This window comes from Spermophilus citellus (genome assembly GCF_964194105.1).
Source record: "Spermophilus citellus genome assembly, chromosome: 6".
Lineage (NCBI taxonomy): Eukaryota > Metazoa > Chordata > Mammalia > Rodentia > Sciuridae > Spermophilus > Spermophilus citellus.
This window is the reverse complement of record NC_138187.1, coordinates 40,944,360-40,966,975: the sequence shown is the minus strand read 5'-3', so window position 1 is coordinate 40,966,975 and position 22,616 is coordinate 40,944,360. Positions and strand designations below refer to the sequence as shown.

General features: G+C 35.7%; 1 pseudogene across 1 annotated transcript; it reads right to left on the bottom strand.

Annotated features, from left to right (window-relative positions):
• Positions 1 to 4,696: 4,696 nt before the first annotated feature.
• On the bottom strand, positions 4,697 to 5,791 carry LOC308651234 (Y-box-binding protein 3-like; annotated as a pseudogene). The gene has a single exon. The product of its transcript is annotated as a Y-box-binding protein 3-like (transcript).
• Positions 5,792 to 22,616: the final 16,825 nt, after the last annotated feature.

Genomic DNA, 22,616 nt, shown 5'->3' with positions numbered 1-22,616 from the left:
TGTATTGAACCTGTATATCACTTTGGAAGTATGACCATTTTTACAATATTAATTCTGCCTATCCAAGAACATGGGAGATCTTTCCATCTTCTAAGGTCTTCTTCAATTTCTTTAGTGTTCTATAATTTTCATTGTAAAGATCTTTCACCTCTTTTGTTACACTGATTCCCAAGGGTTTTTTTTCTTTTTTCTTTTAGGCTATTGTGAATGAAATAGCTGTTCTTAATTTTTTCAGCATATTCATCATTGGAGTATAGAAAAGTGATTGGTTTATGGGTGTTGCTTTTATATGCTACTTTAATGAATTAATTTAAGAGTTCTAGAAGACTTCTGGTAAATTATTTTAGGTCTTCTAAATACAGAATCATTCAGTTGGCAAACACAGATATTTTAAGCTCTTTCTTTCCTTTTTGTATCCCCTTAATATCTTTCTCTTGCCTAATTGCTCTGGCAAGAGTTTCAAGGACTGTGTTAAATAGGAGTGATGAAAGTGGGCATCCCTGTCTTGTTCCTGTTTTTAGAGAGAATACTTTAAGTTGTTTCTCCATTTAGAATAATGTTTGCCTTGTGTCTGTTGTAAATAGCCTTTACAATGTTGAGGTATATTTTTTCTAACCCTATTTTTCTAGTGTTAAACATGGTGTATTTTGTCAAATGATTTTTCTACATCTAATGAGATAATCATGTGATTTTTGTCTTTAAGTCTATTTATGTGGTGAATTACATTGATTGATTCCATATGTTGAACTGACCTTGCATTCCTGGGATTAATCTACTTGTTCATGGTGCACTATCTTTTTAATGTGTTTTTATGCAATTTTCCAGTATTTTCCTAATTTTTGCATCTATGTTCATCAAGGATATTGGCCGCATATTTAATTTAGTTTTAGCCCCTATGACCCCACTTCTCAGTGCCAATTTCTGTTTTAACCAACTTGTTTATCACTGTGACCAAAAGATTTGACAAAAACAATGCAAGGGGAGCTCACCCCTTTCGAGGTTCAGTTCTTAGTCAACCAACTCCATAACTCTCCATAACTCAAAATTAGTCAGAACATCATGGCAGAAATGCATGTTGGAAGAAAACAACTTAGGACATGGAAACCAGGAAGCAGAGAGAGCTTGCTTGCCCCTAGTGACTCCTCCAACTGCTCCCTACCTGCCTACAGTGATAGCCCAGTTAATCTATATCAGTGAATTAATGCACAGAATCATTTAAAGCATTCATAAACCAATCATTTCACATCTAAATTTTTTTGCATTTTCTTACACATGAAATTTTGGGGGCTATAGTTCATATATAAACCATAACACACCTCAGATCTCCATTTGCCAGCTGAGAAATATGGAACACTTATCAAACACCAGTTTGCTGTTCAACCTCTGAATCGACTAAGTTCAGGCTACTCTCCTGATCTACAGAATTTTCCATTCCAGATCTTTCCATCATGTTTCTATGCATTTTCCCACTTCTCTGTGGTGAACCAGTACTGCTACTACTGCTATGGCTGCAACCAGCTTGGCCCAAATACTCTTTCTTGTCCTTTGTTTAATGCACCCAAATTTCCAAGTCTCTAAGACACTCTTTTGACTATTGAATACTGAATTTTAGTGAAATCCCTATTTCACCCACCTTGCTGAGGAGCAGTACTCTGCTTCTCATATCCCAAGACATGGAGAAATTAGAAATGCAGTTTTTCTCTAATGCATCATATTGAATTGATATTCTTTTATGACTACTTAATTGTGGTCTAATTTATTCTTCAGGTTTTTTTACAAGGCTAGATTCCTCTTTAAAACTGGAAAAACATATTGGTAGTAAAGTACTTTTTATTGTCATTTATTTCTAATGTTTTAATTAGTGCATTATATTCATTCATAATAGTGGGGTTCATTTTTACATAATCACACATGCATAGAACATAATTTATTCCATTTCAGTCCCCAATATTTCTTTCTTCTTTTTCCCATTTTCTCACCTTCTTCCCCTGCATGAGACAGTTTTTACTTTAAGTTGCTTTAGTTCCAATAAGACAAATTTTTTCACCTTTTAAAACTTAACACCAAAAATCACATAACAGTCTGTTGGTATCCCAAAAATGTCTGGAATAATAACCCAAACATTAATCTTCCTTATATTATAATTTATTTTAAAAAATCAAAGGCTACAATACTGTTAATAATGGATATTCATAGGCATTTTCATTTTTCCAGCCATTGTAACAAAAATACTATAAAGTGGAAATTGTAAGAATAAGGTCAAGGAAATTATACCAGTTTTTAACAATCTCATTCCCTCTTTGGCTCAGGTTGGAAGACACATAAAAGAAGAAGGTTTATTTTAAACTGGGACTATTGATATGGTTCTTACACTAATCTGGGAAAATTGCCCATGCTGACAACATCTTCTAAGCCAGGATTGCTCTTTGGATTGTCTTTATAAGATATTTGTGATTGTGAGATTAACAACTTGCCAAACCTGTCTTGATAAGTCTTTTCTTTTGTTGTCCTCATTGAAGGGTAAAAATTTGTTTTTTGAGGAACTTTATATTGCACATTTTCAGAAAGAAAGCAAAAATGTTATCCTTCCCTCATCCTAGAAATAAAGGCATGATTGGGTTATTTGGTTTTGTTTGTTTGTTATGTTTTATTTTGTTTTGGTGCTTAGCTTTTTGAGTTCTTTATATACCCTAGAGATTAGTGCTCTATCTGATGTGTGAGGGGTAAAAATTTGCTCCCAGGATGTAGGCTCTCTGTTCACCTCACAGATTGTTTCTTTTGCTGACAAGAAACTTTATAGTTTGATTCCATCCCATTTATTGATTCTTGGATTTAATTCTTGCACTATAGGAGTCTTATTAAGGAAGTTGGGGCCTAATCCTACATGATGAAGATTAAGGCCTACTTTTTCTTCATTTAGACACAGAGTCTCTGGTTTAATTCCTAGGTCCTTGATCCATTTTGAGTTAAGTTTTGTGCATGGTGAGAGATAGGGGTTTAATTTCATTTTGTTGCATATTGATTTCCAATTTTCCCAGCACTATTTGTTGAAGATGCTATCTGTTCTCCAGTGCATGTTTTTGGCACCTTTGTCTTAAATAAGATAATTGTAATTTTGTGGGTTAGTCTCTGTGTCCTCTATTCTGTACCATTGGTCTACCAGTCTGTTTTGGTGCCAGTACCATGCTGTTTTTGTTACTATTGCTCTGTAGTATAGTTTAAGGTGTAGTATAGCAATGCCACCTGCTTTACTCTTCCTGCTATCATCTCACTCCAGTCAGAATGGCATCTGTTATGAATACAAACAACAATAAGTGTTGGCAAGAACGTGGGAAACAAGGTACATTCATACATTGCTGGTGGGACTGAAAATTGGTGCAGCCGATATGGAAAGCAGTATGGAGATTCCTTGGAAATCTGGGAATGGAACCACCCTTTGACCCAGCTATCCCTCTCCTCAGACTATACCCAAAGGACTTAAAAACAGCATACTACAGGGACACAGCCACATCAATGTTTATAGCAGCATGATTCACAATAGCTAAACTGTGGAGCCAACCTAGGTGCCCTTCAGTGGATGAATGGATTAAAAAAAGTGGCATATACACACAATGGAATTTTACTCGGCAATAAAAGAGAATAAAATCATGGCATTTGCAGGTAAATGGATGGCAATGGAGAAGCTAATGCTAATTGAAATTAGCTAATCCCAAAATAACAAATGCTGAAAGTTTTCTCTGATATAAGGAGGCTGACTCATAGTGGAGTAGGGAGGGGGAGTATGGAAGGAATAGATGAATTCTAGATAGGGCAGAGGGGTTAGAGGGAAAGGGAGGGGCAGGGGATTAGCAAGGATGGTGGAATGTGATGGACATCATTATCCAAAGTATATGTATGAGGACACAAATTAGTGTCAATATACTTTATATACAACCAGAGATATGAAAAATTGTGATATATGTGTTTAATAAGAATTGTAGTACAAAAAAATAAAGTACATGTATAAAGACATGAATTGGCATGAACATACTTTGTATACAAAGATATGAAAAATTGTGCTCTATATGTGTAATAAAAATTGTAATGCATTCTGCTGTTGTGTATTTAAAAAAATAAAATCAATTAAAAAATAAAGGTATAAAATTTCCTTTTTTATTTTTTAATATGTATTATTATTTTTAATTGTAGTTGAACACAATAGCTTTATTTTACTTGCTTATTTTTTTATGTAGTGCTGAGGATCAAACCCAGGGCCTGCCCGAGTGCTAGGTGAGAGTTCTACCACTTAGCCACAACCCCAGCCAGAAATTTCCTTTTAAATCATGATACTTAGAAGTTTACCAGCAGCACCTAAAATGAACAAAAAAGCAGGGAACAAATGCTTTTACTATATATTTTAGATTTCTTTGGTTAGGGTTCTCCCTATGTGGTGTTCATATTTCTTCTTTCAATTTATATTACCAAAGGAGAGAAGAGAGAGAGAGAGAGAGAACAGACAGACACAGGAAAAACATATATATAAACTTACTGGTTGCTGAAACTGAGGAGGTTGCTCTCTAGTATTCTGTGCAGGCATTTCCAGAATTGCAGCTTGCTGAAAATGCTGAGAAAATATTCTGACATTTTCATTTTGCAATTGTTTCTTGAAGAATTACAGTATATATTCTGATATCCAAATCTTGATTACTCTTTTATTGCTTAGATGTTTCTTTGGTGTTGGTAAAGTTGTGGGTGTGCCTTTTGTTTTACTTTTGAATGGTCATTAATTCTTTAGGTCACCCTGCTGGTAGTAAAGGTGCCTGGGGAGCCGGATGTCAGTCAACGCTACTCTGCTCAGTGGCCAGAACAAGGCTCTCATTTGGTGTCTCACTTGCCTTGGTCTCTTTCCCATCCTGTGAAGGAGCATTTGGAGGGCAATGCCTATAGTTATAGGGACACCGGTATCCACAGCGAGCAGGTAGTTGGTTTGGAGCATTGGATGCTTGCTGGTTTTCATCTTCGCCCTCTCCAACAGCTGGCACAAGTGGTGGGCAAGAAGGTCCCCTAAGGTACCTTGAGCGAAAACTTGGATTTCTATGAGCTGGTCCCTGAAGCTGTGTTCCCTAGAGGACTCCATTCTTCATCCCTCCAATCTCACCAGTCTGCATTCTTTGGGGATGAGGAAAGATCCACGAGCGACAGTCAAAATTCTGTCCCATATGGTAAGTCAGGAACCACCGGGGTCTCCCGTACTGATGGCAGTACTCGGGGCGCCGCAGCTGACTCCTGGCTGCAGAGAACTGCGCATCCTGGAAAGAAGGTCAAATCCTTCACTGCTGCCTCTTACTTCCTCTTCCTCCTCCTCCCCAGAAGGGAGGAGAGGTCCAAGGCATTGGCCATAGTAGCCTCATCTGTAAAGGTGCAGATAAGGAGCATAACAACTCCCTTCCATGGGCCAGTCACATGGATGCTTCGTAGCCCATTTCTCCTTCAACCACATCAAACTCTACAGTTTCTCCATCTCCTACACTATGCAAGTATTTCCGTGGGTTATTCTTCTTGATTGCAGTCTGATGGACAAATACATCTTCTTTGGTGTCATTTCGATTTATAAATCCATATCCATTTGTGACATTGAACCATTTGACAGTACCAAGGACTTTTCAGGAAAGAATTTTTTTTCAGCATCTACCCGGCCAGTAGTGGCTGAAGACGTGGTGGTGGAAGAGGTGGGGGCCGCGGTGCTGGTGACAGCAGGGACTGAGTCCTCATAGGGATTTCCTGCAAAGATGGCTGAAGGCCCAGGTGTCATGGCGTGAAGCACACTACTATCCACTAGGCACTTTTTTTATTATTATTATTTTAGTTGTTCTTGGACACAATACATTTATTTATTTATTTTTAAGTCCCTATTCTTATTTTTTTTATTTTTTTATTTTTATTATTAGTTGTTCGAAACATTACATAGCTCTTGACATATCATATTTCATACATTTGATTCAAGTGGGTTATGAACTCCCATTTTTCCCTGTATACAGATTGCAGAATCACATCAGTTACACATCCATGTTTTTACATACTGCCATACTAGTGTCTGTTGTATTCTGCTGCCTTTCCTATCCTCTACTATCCCCCCTCCCCTCCCCTCCCGTCTTCTCTCTCTACCCCATCTACTGTAATTCATTTCTCTCCCTTGTTTTTTTCCCTTTCCACTCACTTCCTCTTATATGTAATTTTGTATAACAATGAGGGTCTCCATCCATTTCCATGCAATTTCCCTTCTCTCTCCCTTTCCCTCCCACCTCTTGTCCCTGTTTAATGTTAATTTTCTTCTCATGCTCTTCCTCCCTGCTCTGTTCTTAGTTGCTCTCCTTATATCAAAGAAGACATTGGCATTTGTTTTTTAGGGATTGGCTAGCTTCACTTAGCATAATCTGCTCTAATACCATCCATTTCCCTGCAAATGCCATGATTTTGTCATTTTTAGTGTTGAGTAATACTCCATTGTGTATAAATGCCACATTTTTTATCCATTCATCTATTGAAAGGCATCTAGGTTGGTTCCACAGTCTAGCTATTGTGAATTGTGCTGCTATGAACATTGATGTAGCAGTATCCCTATAGTACGCTCTTTTAAGGTCTTTAGGGAATAGTCCAAGAAGGGGAATAGCTGGGTCAAATGGTGGTTCCATTCCCAGCTTTCCCAGGAATCTCCATACTGCTTTCCAAATTGCCACACCAATTTGCAGTCCCACCAGCAATGTACAAACGTACCCTTTTCCCTACATCCTCGCCAGCACTTGTTGTCGTTTGACTTCATAATGGCTGCCAATCTTACTGGAGTGAGATGGTATCTTAGGGTGGTTTTGATTTGCATTTCTCTGACTGCTAGAGATGGTGAGCATTTTTTTCATGTACTTGTTGATTGATTTTATGTCCTCCTCTGAGAAGTGTCTGTTCAGGTCCTTGACCCATTTATTGATTGGGTTATTTGTTTTCTTATTGTTTAATTTTTTGATTAGGAGGTATTGAAGCCAAGGGTATATAAGGACCTAGCTTACCTCCCAGGGCATGCAGCATAGAAAACTAATTAATGAAAACATGCATATCCCTTTCCTAACTGCTTCTAGAACCAATTTTATTACTTTATAAAACAACAGATGTTTAGTGGTAAATGGGTCATATCTGTTCTTCAACAAATCCTGCTATAGATTTATACAGTAAAATCATTCAAGAAGTTTGGAGGGAGCCTAATCTAGTTTTTACTGTGTTTCAATCTTAGAATACAATACTCTATGGTATTCTTAGCCAGATATATATTTGTCAACGGAACATATGAAACATAAAATTTTTTCTTTCCTTCATATAATTGGATTTTTCTCCCATCTCTTAATTTAGGAAGTTAAAACCTATGATTTAGAACATTTTGTTTACTATGCTGTTCTTTAGAGGTTCACACTTGTTGAATATTCTTTGGTTTGAGGCTATTACAAAGAGTAATTTTTCTAGAAGGGCTAACTTGTGTTTCATATTGCAGGAATCTTATGTGTCTATAATAATAAAAATAATAAATGACCCAAATGATTGAAAAGCTTATTAAAATTGGGTTCCATACAACCAAAGTTTTATTATCCCTTTTTACTCCTAACTAATCTAAAGTGTCTTCAGGAAAGGGGATAATTTTGCCCAAATTTTAAGCTTTTCTAAATTTTCATTGATAATTATCTAGTTTTAAAGACTATTTTCAGTGGTACTTATGTTTTTCCTTTCATTTTTCACTTATACCATGTTGGCTTTAATTTAAGTTTGCCTCTTCAAATAAGAATTGGACAAAATCTCTTGGAGACCCATAACTTTAATGCCTCAGATCTCAAAAGAAAAGTTTCTATTTAATCCATGGTTTTTCATCTCAAATGAATTGGAGAGTTCTGAAGGCCAGGAATCTGGTTCTGAATGGGAGGAGACTTTTAGTTAAACTATGCAAGCATGACTTGTAATTCAGAGCAGCTCTCACACCTTTCTCAGCTGTAATGGTGGTTGTATTTCATAATTTCTTATTCCAGCTGTGGGAAAGTTCATTGTTAAGTTATGAGTTGTTACATTTGAAGTATAGGCTTATGATTTAATGACATTTATCTTCAAGACAATCATAAGTGTGTTTTGCACTGAGATTTATAATGGAATCCAATGTCACTCCACCATTTTTAAATAACATTTTATTTTTTCTAAATTTGACTTTTAAAGTGGGTGCTTCAACTAAAACTTCTTTGGGTGCTGCAACCAAAACTTCTTTGAAATTATGAAAACTCAATATCAGTATCCTCCAAAATTTAACTTTTGTGAGGATATATCTGAAACAAAGTACCACGCTCCCTTCATCCTAGAAGACATCAGAAAATAAGGGAACACAAATATGAACCACTCCCTCTTCCTTCTTATTAGCCACTCTTTTTAAAAAAGAATGGAAATAGAGTGACATGACTACAAAGAAGTTCCTAAAATTATCAGAGTATCTAATAATTGTTGGTTGGCCTTCCCTAGTCCCTCATTTATCTTTGATCATATGACCCACAGTTCAATAATGGCCTCTTCTGTGGCTGAACTCTTGCTTAATATTGATGTGCACAAAGAAGGTGAGGTCTGCCCCTGCCCTGCCAAAAGTCATAAGTGGGTGGGGTAGCGGGGAGGTGACCACACAATCAGCTAACTATAGCAATAAGTCAGCATTGCTTCCATATTAGTAATATAAACATGATATATAAGTAACACATTGTATGTTGCCTTCCACAAGGCACATACATAATGTTATTGATTGGTTTTCTAGCAAAGTAAAATTGACCGATTGCAGGTTTTCCCTTGTCTTCACGTTGTAAACAGGAGTTTGCAAGAGGATAGCCAACAATGGGTACAGTACTCAGATACTAAATGGAGATCTCTCTGCTTGAAGCTTACTAAGGTGGGCATAAGATCATAAGCTTTACCATTTTAATACCATTCCAACAGAAACAGAGAGAGGGGGAAGGGAGTCAAACCCAACTCACTAGGACCAGTAATAAATTCAGTTTACTTTAAGCTTTTTGTAAATAAAAGCCAAACAGCAAACACCCCTGATTATATATTGTTTGTGTCATAATCTGGCTTTACCACACCCTCACTGCCGTGTTCTGAATAGAATGGGGTCTCCAGGAAAGAAAAATACACTGTGGACATGTTATTTAACATTGGGAAGGAGATGTTGCCCCATTTCCCCAGGACCTAGACATCACCTAGAATGCTTCCCCACCCCTGAAAGCCCTTCTTTGGAAAATACAGGGAAAGCTTTGATGGAGCTGTACCCCAGTGACATTGGAACATAATGTTCTTGGATAATATAGATTTTATTTTACCTCTCTTTTCTTTTCCAAACATGTTAAACATTGCCTCCCATGCTCAAATAAATACCTACAGAAATGTTTGAAAGTTACTAGATTATGAATCTCACAGATGTCTTGGTGCCTTTCCTTGAACTACCTATTAAAGGAAAAAGAGGATTTGGGATAGTTTACTGCCAGATCATTTTGCACTAGTTTGCTAAAATGTATACAAAGAGAATGTTCTTGATTTTTTTCCATCCAAGTGCAGACCAATTATTCCATGATATTTTTTAGGAAAAAAAATGAAAGCACATGTTATATGTACACAAATCAGTGGAGAGTAAGCATACAGCTCCATATACTTCAAAGAACAGAAGACTTAACTTTTCAAAAAATCTCTTCAAAATTCTCCAACACATATTTTTGATGAGAATAACGATTTCAAATATTTGTGAGGTTCTTTAAAATCTGTTTAAGGATTTTCAATAAAATACTCCAGGAAGTTTTTCATCAGATCTCTGATAACTGGGTCTGTGTAATGTGTCAAGGAAATGATGAAGAGAAAATAAATAAAATTCAAAGGTAATTATTATAATAGGCCATTCAAAAAATGCTTCTAAAATATATGTACTTGTAGGATTTCTATTAAAATTATGACAACTAGAAAAGTCATATCCATGTGGACTAGTTTTAAAATAGGTTTAGCCCCTTCTGTCATTGTTGTTATTTTTCTCCCTCTTGTCATTTAAATGGGATACTTGAATATTTTATACTTTCTGTACATCTGAATCTGATAGGATCTTAAATTCATTATTCCACTAGCTAATACTGTAGGCACAATCTAAAGTTTATATATTGCATTCAGCAACTGAACTCAGAGAGGAATGACTTATTTTCTCCCCTATGGGAAATCACAGCTTTGTAAGTAAACTGAGAATTGCATCTACAATAAAGTATAATTAGTGCTATTAAATGCATTTGAAGGGTGTTGTGGGAGAACACCAGAGTGGCAGGTACTTCCTAGAGAATTGACACTGAATAAAGGGAGTCACAAAGTACAGTTTGGTCATGAAAGGATGCAGGGAGATTGCTATGCATGAGTATAGCCCACATTCCTGAATATTTCCTACCTTACAAGAAAATAGGAAAGAATTGTCCACAAACAAGAGAGTAATATTCTCTCTCTCTCTCTCTCTCTCTCTCTCTCTCTCTCTCTCTCTCTCTCCTCCCCCCATTAATTTTAACATCATATATTTGAACATGCTTTAGTTGGTTTCTTTTTCTCTAGAGCATATTTTCAACCACATGTTGCTATTGATAGTCATCTTTTATCAGTATAACATTGTACAGTTGTTAAAGACACCAGAAAAAAAGAGAGTGTAACAAAATACAGCATACACTTTGATTATAATTTGGTGTAAAACTTTCAGAGAGCATCAAATTCTTTACTTTGTTTCCCATTGCCCAAAACATTATATCCTATAGACTGTAAAAGATAACTTTTTTAAAAGTAAAATTATAACACTCCGGTAAATATAAACTGAACATATGAAAGGTTTTATTTAAATCACTAATTAATGAAAAAACAGTAAGATGTCATAGATGTTTCAAAGGATATTTCAAAGTACCAAAACTTACAATAGTTGATCAGAAATGCTAAAATGAGTTTGCAAATAGATACAAATATGGCTTTTTTCTACCAGGGCAGCGTTGAAAATTCATCAGTTTTCTCTCTAACAGGCAGAATTTAATTTCATAGGCAAGAATTAGATATACTGGGCTGGGGATGTGGCTCAAGCAGTAGCGCGCTCACCTGGCATGCATGACGCCCGGGTTCGATCCTCAGCACCACATACAAACAAAGATGTTGTGTCTGCCGAAAAAAACTAATATATATATATATATATATTTATTTATTTCTCCCTCTTAAAAAAAAGAATTAGATATACTACTATCAGTTATCTTCGGCTTATGAGTTGAAAAATAGTTCAAATGCTTGGGGTCTCCATAGAATTATATAACCCTAAACATATGCTGCATGTTTGTTTTCCACTGACCACACCAAATAATCTTTTTGTACAAAATTTTTTCATAACTTGTCTCTATCAACTATATTCAGTGTCATTCCACTGAAATGAAAATTTCTATTATATGTAATATAATACAGTAATACTGTAATTATATGTAATAGGAGTTGGACTACCTTGTTTCCCAAAGGTTGCTAATTCTAATTTTTAAAAAGTCATGAATGTGTGTATATGTATAAAGAAATAATTTTATTATAAATATTATATATATAAATATATAATGTTTTCTGGATGGCAATAATATTCATTTTTGGAAATAATAATTTGACATTTCTTATCAATTACAAAATGAGAAAATGGAGAATGTACTAACATAAACTTACCTTGTAGGTGAAAATGACACCAATGAGACAGAGATTTGAAAAGGACCTGATATCGTTAGCTGATGGAACAGAGCACAAGTTCCCAAAATGGACCTGAAAGTCTTAATGGCTAAAGATTTTGTTCACACCAAGAGACAGAATTCCTTTGTCCCTTCTTGGAAATAAAGAGGCACTTGAATTTATTCAGAAGGCTATTTGCAGGTTTTGGTTGAGAGTATTCTGAATTATTGCAAGAGTTCCCTAAAGTAAAACACATTGTACTAGTGTCAGGGAAATGCTTTAGATAGTATATTTATGAGACATTTTTCTGCCTTATTTTATATTTTTATTACATTATGAAAACAATGTATAAAAATAATTTCTGGTGCCTATTTCATCTATTTATTTGCCTGCATGGTAACACAATTAACTGAAATTCTTGTATCTCTGAACATATTCTGGATTTACCCTTTTAATTTGCATTATTTCCCATGCAAAGTGAGGGTTGCCTGTATTTATAAGATTTGTAATAAAATGTCTTCTTTAAAGAGTGCATACTTCTTTTGTTAGTCTGTTAGACCAGCTCCAAGAGCCAATTATGAACTTCTAAAATATCTATTTGGCTAATAATAAGGGCTGGCAAGTATGTAGAGGGAAAAGGTACATTGTTGGGGGACTGCAAATTACTGCAACCAATCTGGAAAGTAATATGGAGATTTCTCAAAAAGAAAATAGGAATGGACTGCCATATGACCCCACTATCCCACTCCTTGGTATATATCCAAAAGATCTAAAATCATCATACTATAGGGATACAGCCACTTTAATGTTTATAGCAGCACAATTCACAATAGCCAAGCTATGGAACCAACCAAGGTGTCCTTCAACAGATGAATGGATAAATAAAATGTGGTATATATACAACATGGAGTATCACTCAGCCATAAATAAGAATGAAATTATGTTATTTGCTAGTAAATAGATTCAGAAAGCCAAAGATCAAATGTTTTCTCTGATTTGCAGAAGCTAGTTCAAAATGGGTGTCCGGTGGATAAAGAGAGAAAGGGAAAGGGGAAGACTCCATCAAGATAGATCAGTGGGTCCAGATAGATGAAGGGGAGTGGGGAGGAGGGAGAAGAATGGGAGAAGGGAAGAACAGCAGAATCCATATGACTTAAATTTCCTGTGTACATATATGAATATACCACAGTGAATCTCACCATCATGCATATCCATAAGACACTACTAAAAAGGAAATAACAGTAAGACCAGCAGAATAGAGGGAAGTGAACTGTTTCTTCATCCCAGATGCCCTTTGGAGATTGTTTAAAGTTACACAAATTTTCCATTGGTATAATATGTTATAATTGAACCAAGGCCACATACAGTATATTCAGCCCACTAATTAAAATTAATTTTTATGGGGGATACCAAAGATGGTGATTGAGTAGTAGCCAATTTATATTTGCTGCTGCACATTTGAATTGGAGCAATAATTGAGCAGCAGAACATTGAGACAGAGCTGCATTTCAACCCAGATAAACAATGTTCAGCAAAAGCATAGGAGTAATCATTTTTAGAATAATAAGAGACTTAGGGGGTAAAAAACAGAACAATAGTCTACAAAAGCTCTAGGCATGTGGCTTCTCAATGGAGAAGAGCAAATTACTATCTAGAGTTCTTTAAAAAAATTGTATCATAAATATTTTCAAGAACTACACATTCACTCATGTTAAATTTTCAGTGAGGACTCTTTCAAGTAAAGAATCTTTCAGAGAGCTTCTGTTTGCTAGTATTTACCAATGGGCAATGAAGAAATGCTTTAGGATTTTGTAACCAGTCCTAATGTATTTCCCAGCTGAGTTCTAACTTCTAGCTGTCATCTACCTCCATGGACTCCCTCACAGAGAATCATGAATGTAAGCACAAGTTTCTAGTAAGTCATGGTCAATTCAAGACCTGGGATTGCCCCTGTCCATTTTTAATAGATTTTTTAAGTAATTTTTTTGTTCTTTTTAGATATACTTGACAGTAGAATGTATTTTGACATATTATACATATATGGAGTATAATTTATTATAATTAGGATCCAATTTTTGTGGTTGTACATAATGTGGAACCCATATTTCATACTCCCACGTGCTCTTTATTTTGAGGGTTAGGGGTTTTGATTAGCATATTTTGATTTTTTTTATTGTAGTCTTTACCATTACTCTATCACCCGGTCAGTTTTACATAGTATAATAATCACTTGATCAAATATCTGTTCTGGGTAGATTCTACTTTGATTCTGAGGTGATTTTGAGAACCACTAATATCCTTGACTTCTTGAAAATCTATTTGTCTAACTTGGGCTTATTACTAAATACCTGGGCTTTGAAAAGAACAAAGCCTCAGGTATTCTTGTTTTCTGTTTTCCAAACTTCCTTTTTGATTTAAGTCCCCACTTGGAGGGGGGGGTAAAAAAAAGAAGGAAAAAAATGCTTCTGCCTGTGTGGTGAATTTCATTGGGAATCAGCATGTGTCTCCCTCTCCCTGTCTGACTACTTAGAGAGCCATTTTTGCCCTGTAAATATGTCTAATTCTATGATTTTATGTACCAGTTTTAAAATAAATTTAAACTTCTTTTAAAAGAGAAATATCTGGTTTAGATGACCTCACTGGTTGACAACACTTTTATGAATTTCATTTGTTGTAACACTAAGGAGTGTTTCAGAATTTGCTAACTCCATGAAAGACAGTTGAAATGGCATTGGGTCACTATCAGCCTTTTCAATTTTGATCATACCTAAAATATATGACAACCCTTCAGCCATCTTTAACAATATTTGTAAAGTCCTAAGGAGAGAACATTCATTGTCTTTGACCTTCTAACTAGGAAGAGGGTGACAAGAAATTTTCCAGTGTTTTCATGGGATGCTATCCATCTGATTTGTTTTCAATAAATCTGATTTTTGTCTCTCCAACGGTAGATCTGATTCTGTAGTTGAAAACACATAATCACCATCAACAACATTTCTAAGTGATGAGACTTTTTATACTTAACATAGTTGATGACTAATGTCACATTCTATAATGCTGTTGCCTAGACCCATAACAAAAGTGTTTTTCATTCAAAATTTGCTTCACAATAGTAGAAATCTCTACATGCCTAAATTGCTGATATTCCTGAATACAGATCAACCTAGTTTCCTTGTTGGAATAAAAGAGCCTGATTACCCAGAGCTGGGGGAATATTTCTGTGTTATAATTGCAAAAAGAAGAGAAATTGCAAAGTGTTCATAAAAAGACTGCCAACTGGTGCAGCCAATCTGGAAAACAGTATGGCGATTCCTTGGAAAACTTGGAATGGAAACACCATGTGACACAACTATTCCACTCCTCCTCGGTTTACACCCAAAGGACTTTAAAACAGCATGCAACAGAGACACAGCCATATCAATTTTTATAGCAGCACAATTCACAATAGCTAAAATGAGGAACCAACCCAGATGTCCTTCAGTAGATGAATGGATAGGGAAACTTTGGTATATATACACAATGGAACATTACTCAGCATTAAAAGAGAATAAAATCATGGCATTTGCAGGTAAATGGATGGAGTGGAGAATATAATGCTAAGTGAAGTAAGTAAATCCCAAAAAAACAAAGGCTGAATGTTTTCTTTGATATGAGGATACTGACTCATAATGGTGATGGGAAGTGAACATGGGAAGAATGGAGGAATTTTAGATAGGGCAAAAGGGAGGGAGGGGAAGAGAGGAGACAAAGGGATAGGAATGATGGTGGAATGAGGTAGATATCATTACCCTTAATACATGTATGAAGACATAAGTGGTGTGAAAATATTTTGTGTAATATGTGTAATATGAAATGAATTACATTCTGCCATCCTGTATAACAAATTACAATAAATAAATAATTTAATAAAAAACAGAAAGTGTGCATAAATGTCCTTTCAATAGTTCACAGGCCAGGGATGTTGGACACAACTTCTAGGTTAAACTGCTAGCAAAGTTTTCTTTATAACATGTTTCACCTACAAACTGTTCTCTGTAACACCATTTGTTTTCAGGATGTGATGCAAGTAGAGTTAAAAAGATTTGGGGGAAAACTAAGTGGAAAATTCTAGCTGATCTTGAAAGGGAAAAAAACAACCCAGAAGCTTAAACATTATATGTAAATTTAACTAGCTACAACATACTTTTCATTATTGCCTTTAGTTATCTCATAGATATTAATATTTGTATTTAGAAAATACCTTGAACTGGGTCTGTAATTTAATAATTGGTCTTTTGTACATAGTAGAATCCATTGTGGATGACTTGCTTACCCACTTTGCTAAACTTTTGGCAACTTTTAACTTGTCCATATAAAGATGATGTCATATATGTATGCCAAGTCATGCTTCCAAACTGGAGGATTAGCTTTAACATCTGATATGTGGTCTACAAGATTGCTATAATTTGATATATATTTTGTTGAAATTCTTTTTGTAAAAAAAATCACAATGTTATTTGAATGATTTTTGTAAATGCTGTGAATCAATATTTGGTTTTTTATATCTTATATTAAAATTTGTTTGCAAAAAAAAAAAGAGAAAGAATTATAGGCTGCAAAATCAGACAAACACACAATTTGAGAAGAAAGGATATGAAAGCACAGTGCAATAAACCAGAGTGTCTCATGAGCATATCTGCACTTCTCATGAGCATATCAAACCTCCTGCTGGAGGTTTTGAGAGTTGGGACCAGGCTCCATGGAACACCATCATGCTCTTGGCTGACCAGAGATTTCCACTCATTTTTTTTTGTTTTCCAACTTTATATCCTATTTTTTTGCTTTGTTTTGTTTTGCTTTAAATTTTTATTATTTGTTGTTCAAAACACTACATAGCTCTTGACATATAATATTTCATTATTTGATTCAAGTGGGTTATGAACTCCCATTTTTCCCTGTATACAGATTGCAGAATCACATCAGTTACACATCCATGTTTTTACATACTTCCATACTAGTGTCTGTTGTATTCTGTTGCCTTTCCTATCCTCTACTATCGCCCCTCCCCTTCCTTCCCCTCCCATCTTCTCTCTCTACCCCATCTACTGTAATTCATTTCTCTCCCTTGTTTTTTCCCCTTTCCCCTCACTTCCACTTATATGTAATTTTGTATAACGATGATGATCTCCTTCCATTTTCATGCAATTTCCCTTCTCTCTCCTTCCCTCCCACCTTTCATTCCTACTTAATGTTAATCTTCTTCTCATGCTATTCCTCCCTGCTCTGTTCTTAGTTGCTCTCCTTATATCAAAGAAGACATTTGGCATTTGTTTTTTAGGGATTGGCTAACTCACTTAGCATAATTTGCTCTAGTACCATCCATTTCCCTGCAAATGCCATGATTTTCTCATTTTTTAGTGCTGAGTAATACTCCACTGTGTATAAATGCCACATTTTTTATCCATTCATCTATTGAAAGGCATCTAGGTTGGTTCCACAGTCTAGCTATTGTGAATTGTGCTGCTATGAACATCGATGTAGCAGTATCCCTATAGTACGCTCTTTTAAGGTCTTTAGGGAATAGTCCGAGAAGGGGAATAGCTGAGTCAAATGGTGGATCCATTCCCAACTTTCCCAGGAATCTCCATACTGCTTTCCAAATTCGCTGCACCAATTTGCAGTCCCACCAGCAATGTACAAGTGTACACTTTTCCCCACATCCTCGCCAGCACTTGTTGTTGTTTGACTTCATAATGGCTGCCAATCTTACTGGAGTGAGATGGTATCTTAGGGTGGTTTTGATTTGCATTTCTCTGACTGTTAGAGATGGTGAGCATTTTTTCATGTACTTGTTGATTGTCTGTATGTCCTCCTCTGAGAGGGATCTATCTGAAGTGTGAGGAGTAAAAATTTGTTCCCAGGATGTAGGCTCCCTTTTTACCTCTCTTATTGTTTCTCTTGCTGAGAAAAAAACCTTTTAGTTTGAGTGAGTCCCATGCGTTTATTCTTGTTTTTAACTCTTGTGCTATGGGTGTCCTATTAAGGAATTTGGAGCCCGACCCCCACAGTATGTAGATCGGAGCCAACATTTTCTTCTATCAGATGCCGAGTCTCTGTTTTGAAATCAACCTCCTTGATCCATTCTGAGTTAACTTTTGTGCATGGCGAGAGAAATGGATTCAGATTCATTTTGTTGCATATGGATTTCCAGTTTTCCCAGCACCATTTGTTGAAGATGCTATCCTTCCTCCATTGCATGCTTTTAGCCCCTTTGTCAAAAATAAGATAGTTGTAATTTTGTGGATTGGACTCTGTGTCCTCTATTCTGTACCATTGGTCCACCTGCCTGTTTTGGTACCAGTACCATGCTGTTTTTGTTACTATTGCTCTGTAGTATACTTTGAAGTCTGGTATCGTTATACCGCCTGATTCACTCTTCCTGCTTAGAATTGCTTTTGCTACTCTGGGTCTTTTATTTTTCCATATGAATTTCATGATTTCTTTATCTATTTCTACAAGAAATGCCATTGGGATTTTGATTGGCATTGCAAAACCTATAGAGAACTTTTGGTAAAATCACCATTTTGATGATGTTAGTTCTGCCTATCCATGAACAGGGTATATTTTTCCATCTTCTAAGATCTTCTTCTATTTCTCTCTTTAGGGTTTTGTAGTTTTCATTGTATAGATCTTTCACCTCTTTTGTTAGGTTGATTCTCAATTTTTTTTTTGAGGATATTGTGAATGGGGTGGTTGTCCTCATTTCCATTTCAGAAGATTTGTCACTTATATACAGGAATGCCTTTGATTTATGCAGGTTGATTTTATAACCTGCCACTTTGCTGAATTCATTTATTAGCTCTAGTAGTTTCTTTGTAGACCCTTTTGGGTCTGCTAGGTATAGAATAATGTCATCCACAAATAGTGATAATTTAAGTTCTTCTTTTCCTATTTTTATGCCTTTAATTTCTTTCGTCTGTCTAATTGCTCTGGCCAGTATTTCGAGAACTATATTGAATAGAAGTGGTGAGAGAGGGCATCCGTGTCTTGTTCCAGATTTTAGAGGGAATGCCTTCAATTTTTCTCCATTCAGAATGATGCTAGCCTGAGGCTTAGCATAGATAGCTTTTACAATGTCGAGGTAAGTTCCTGTTATCCCTAGTTTTTCTAATGTTTTGAACATAAAGAAATGCTGTACTTTGTCGAATGCTTTTTCTGCATCTATCGAGATGATCATATGGTTCTTATCTTTAAGTCTATTGATATGGTGAATAACATTTATTGATTTCCGTATATTGAACCATCCTTGCATCCCAGGGATGAATCCTACTTGATCATGGTGCACAATTTTTTTGATGTGCCTTTGTATCCGATTCGCCAGAATTTTATTGAGGATTTTTGCATCTAGGTTCATTAGAGATATTGGTCTGTAGTTTTTTTTCTTTGAAGTATCTTTGTCTGGTTTCGGGATCAGGGTGATGTTGGTCTCATAGAATGAATTTGTAAAAGCTCCTTCTTTTTCTATTTCCTGAAATAACTTGAAAAGTATTGGTATTAATTCTTCTTTAAAGGTTTTGTAAAACTCCACTGTATACCCATACAGTCCAGGGCTTTTTTTGGTTGGTAGTATTTTGATGGCTTTTTCTATTTCCTCCTTTGTTATTGGTATGTTTAAATTGTGTGTATCTTCCTGCCTCAATCTGGGTAAATCATAAGACTTAAGAAACTTATTGATATCTTCACTATCTTCTATTTTATTGGAATATAGGGTTTCAAAATAATTTCTAATTATCTTCTGTATTTCTGTAGTGTCTGTTGTGATATTGCCTTTTTCATCCCGTATGTTAGTAATTTGAGTTCTCTCTCTTCTTCTCTTTGTTAGCATGGCTAAGGGTCTGTCAATCTTATTTATTTTTTCGAAGAACCAACTTTTAGTTTTGTCAATTTTTTCAATGGTTTCTTTTGTTTCTGATTTTAATTATTTCTTGCCTTCTGCTACATTTGCTGTTGTTTTGCTCTTCCTTTTCTAGGGTTTTGAGATGAAGTGGGAGCTCATTCATTTGTTGTTTTTTTCTTTTTTTGAGGAATGAACTCCAGGCAATGAATTTCCCTCTTAAAACTGCTTTCATTGTGTCCCATAGCTTCTGATATGTTGTGTCTGTATTTTCATTTATCTCTAAGAATGTTTTGATTTCCTCTTTTATGTCTTCTGTAACCCTTTGATCATTCAGTAACATATTGTTCATTTTCCAGGTGATGCAGGATTTTTCCTTCCTTCTTTTATTATTGATTTCCAGTTTCATTCCATTATGATCAGATAAGATGCATGGTATTATCCTCACACCTTTATATTTACTAAGGGTTGCCCTATGACATAATATATGGTCTATCTTTGAGAAGGATCTGTGTGCTGCTGAGAAGAACATATATCCACTTGATGATGGTTGATATATTCTATATATGTCGGTTAAGTCTAGGTTATTGATTATGTAATTGAGTTCTATAGTTTCTTTATTCAACTTTTGTTTGGAGGATCTGTCCAATGGTAAGAGCGGTGTGTTGAAGTCACCCATAATTATTCTGTTGTGGAATATTTGATTCTTGAACTTGAGGAGAATTTGTTTTATGAATGTCGCAGCACCATTATTTGGTGCATACATATTGATAATTGTTATGTCTTGTTGGTGAATGGTTCTTTTTAACAGTATATAGTGTCCTTCTTTATCCCTTTTGATTAACTTAGGTTGAAGTTGATTTTATTCGATACGGGTATAGCCACTCCTGCTTGCTTCCGAGGACCATGTGAGTGGTATGATTTTTCCCAGCCTTTTACTTTAAACCTCTGTATGTCTTTTCCTATCATATGAGTCTCCTGAAGGCAGCATATTGTTGGGTCTGTTTTTTTAATCCAAGTTACTAGCCTATGTCACTTGATTGGTGAGTTTAAGCCATTAACGTTTAGGGTTACTATTGATATATTGCTTGTACTTCCAGTCATGTTTATTTATTTATGTATTTTTATTTGGCTTGTTTTTCCTCTTTGGTTATTTTCGCCCCCTTTACTGAGTTACCTCCCACTGTTGGTTTTGGGTGCTGTTTTTCATTTCCTCTTCTTGTAGTGTTTTGCTCAAAATGCTTTGCAGTGCTGGTTTTCTGGCTGCAAATTCTTTTAACTTTTGTTTATCGTGAAATATTTTAATTTCATTGTCAAACCTGAAGCTTAATTTTTCTGGATACAATATTCTTGGTTGGAATCCATTTTTCAGCGTTTGAAATATGTTGTTCCAGGATCTTCTCACTTTCAACATCTGTGATGAAAAATCAGCCGTTAACCTAATTGGTTTACCCCTGAATGTAATCTGCCTCCTTTCTCTTGTAGCTTTTAATATTCTCTCCTTGTTCTGTATATTGGATATCCTCATAATAATGTGTCTTGGTGTTGGTGTATTACAGTTTTGTATGTTTGGGGTCCTGTAAGCTTCCAGGATTTGGCAATGAATGGCAATCCATTCCATCTTTCATGTCTGGAAAGTTTTCTAAAATTATTTCATTCGACAGATTGCTCATTCCTTTGGTTTGGATCTCTATACCTTCCTCTATCCCAATGACTCTTAAATTTGTTTTTTTTTATGACATCCCATATCTCTTGGATGTTTTGCTGTGGTTTCTTACAAGCCTTTCTGCATTGACTATACTCTTTTTGAGTTGATAAACTTTGTCTTCATTATCTGATGTTCTGACTTCTATTTGATCTAGTCTATTTGTAATATTCTCATTTGAGTTTTTGATTTAGTTTATGGTTTCCTGCATTTCTAGGATTACTGTTTGATTTTTTTAAAAATCTCTATCTCCTGGTAGAGTTCATTTTTTGCTTCTTTAATATGCTTATGAAATTCATTTTCAAAGTCTTTCATTGTTTGGACTTGCTGTCTAATTACTTCTTTAAGATTCCATTCCATCTGAGTCAGGTATGCCTTGAGTTCTTTCTCTGTCCATTTTTCTTATGCCTCTAGGTTCTCCTGTAAATTAAGTTGTCCTGCATTGTTTGTAATCCTTTTTCCCTTGTTTTTTCATGATGTTCACGTTACTTTCCAACTTTGTTTAACTGCTGTGTTTCTGTTTTCTCCTATAAATTTGTTTTGGTTTTTATATCTCTGTGGTCTCTCCTTTGTGTTGGGAGACTATGTCTAGAGATGTTGGGCTTTATTGTAATTTAAAGCTGATTCATTTGATTCATAAAAGGCTTGTGGATTCTGTAGGCATATAGTGATCTGTTATTTGGTCTTAGGACTTTATGTTTAAGTTGGGTGCTATGATGGTATGAAGGTTAGTATGTCCTGGCTACTTTGGAATATTGCTCTACTGAAGGGTGATATTAACAGGTGAATGGATCAGAGTATTTGGTAATAGCTAGGTACTTAGGAGCCCTATAGACAGCCTCAGAACATTCACCTATTTGCATTTAGAAAATTGCACTTAATGAAAGTCGTAATGCTTGGGATGAAAGTTGGGGGAATGGGAAGGAAGGAGTCTTTAAAGAGAAAGAGGGAGAGAAAAATAGGTAGAATAAAGCTGAATGGAGAGAACAATAAAAATTGAAAAGGGAAAAGAAAAAAAATGATAAATGAAGACTTAGAGTTCTATTTTCTTCTCTTCCAGTAGGTGGAGCTGTGCCCTTTGAGCTGAGCTTCTGCCCTCTATGTGCCAGCAGCAATCCCTGTAAGCCGGCTCCTCTTCCCCAACTGGGTGTCTCTCCAATCCTGTTAGTCCAGAGCCATTTCTCTTCTCCAGCCCCTCCCTCCCTTCCTCCTGCCAGCCAGCTAGGCCCCACTCACCAGAGGTGATCTTCACAGATCTAGTTACACTTGGAGCCCCCCTGAGTCCCCTATTTCCCA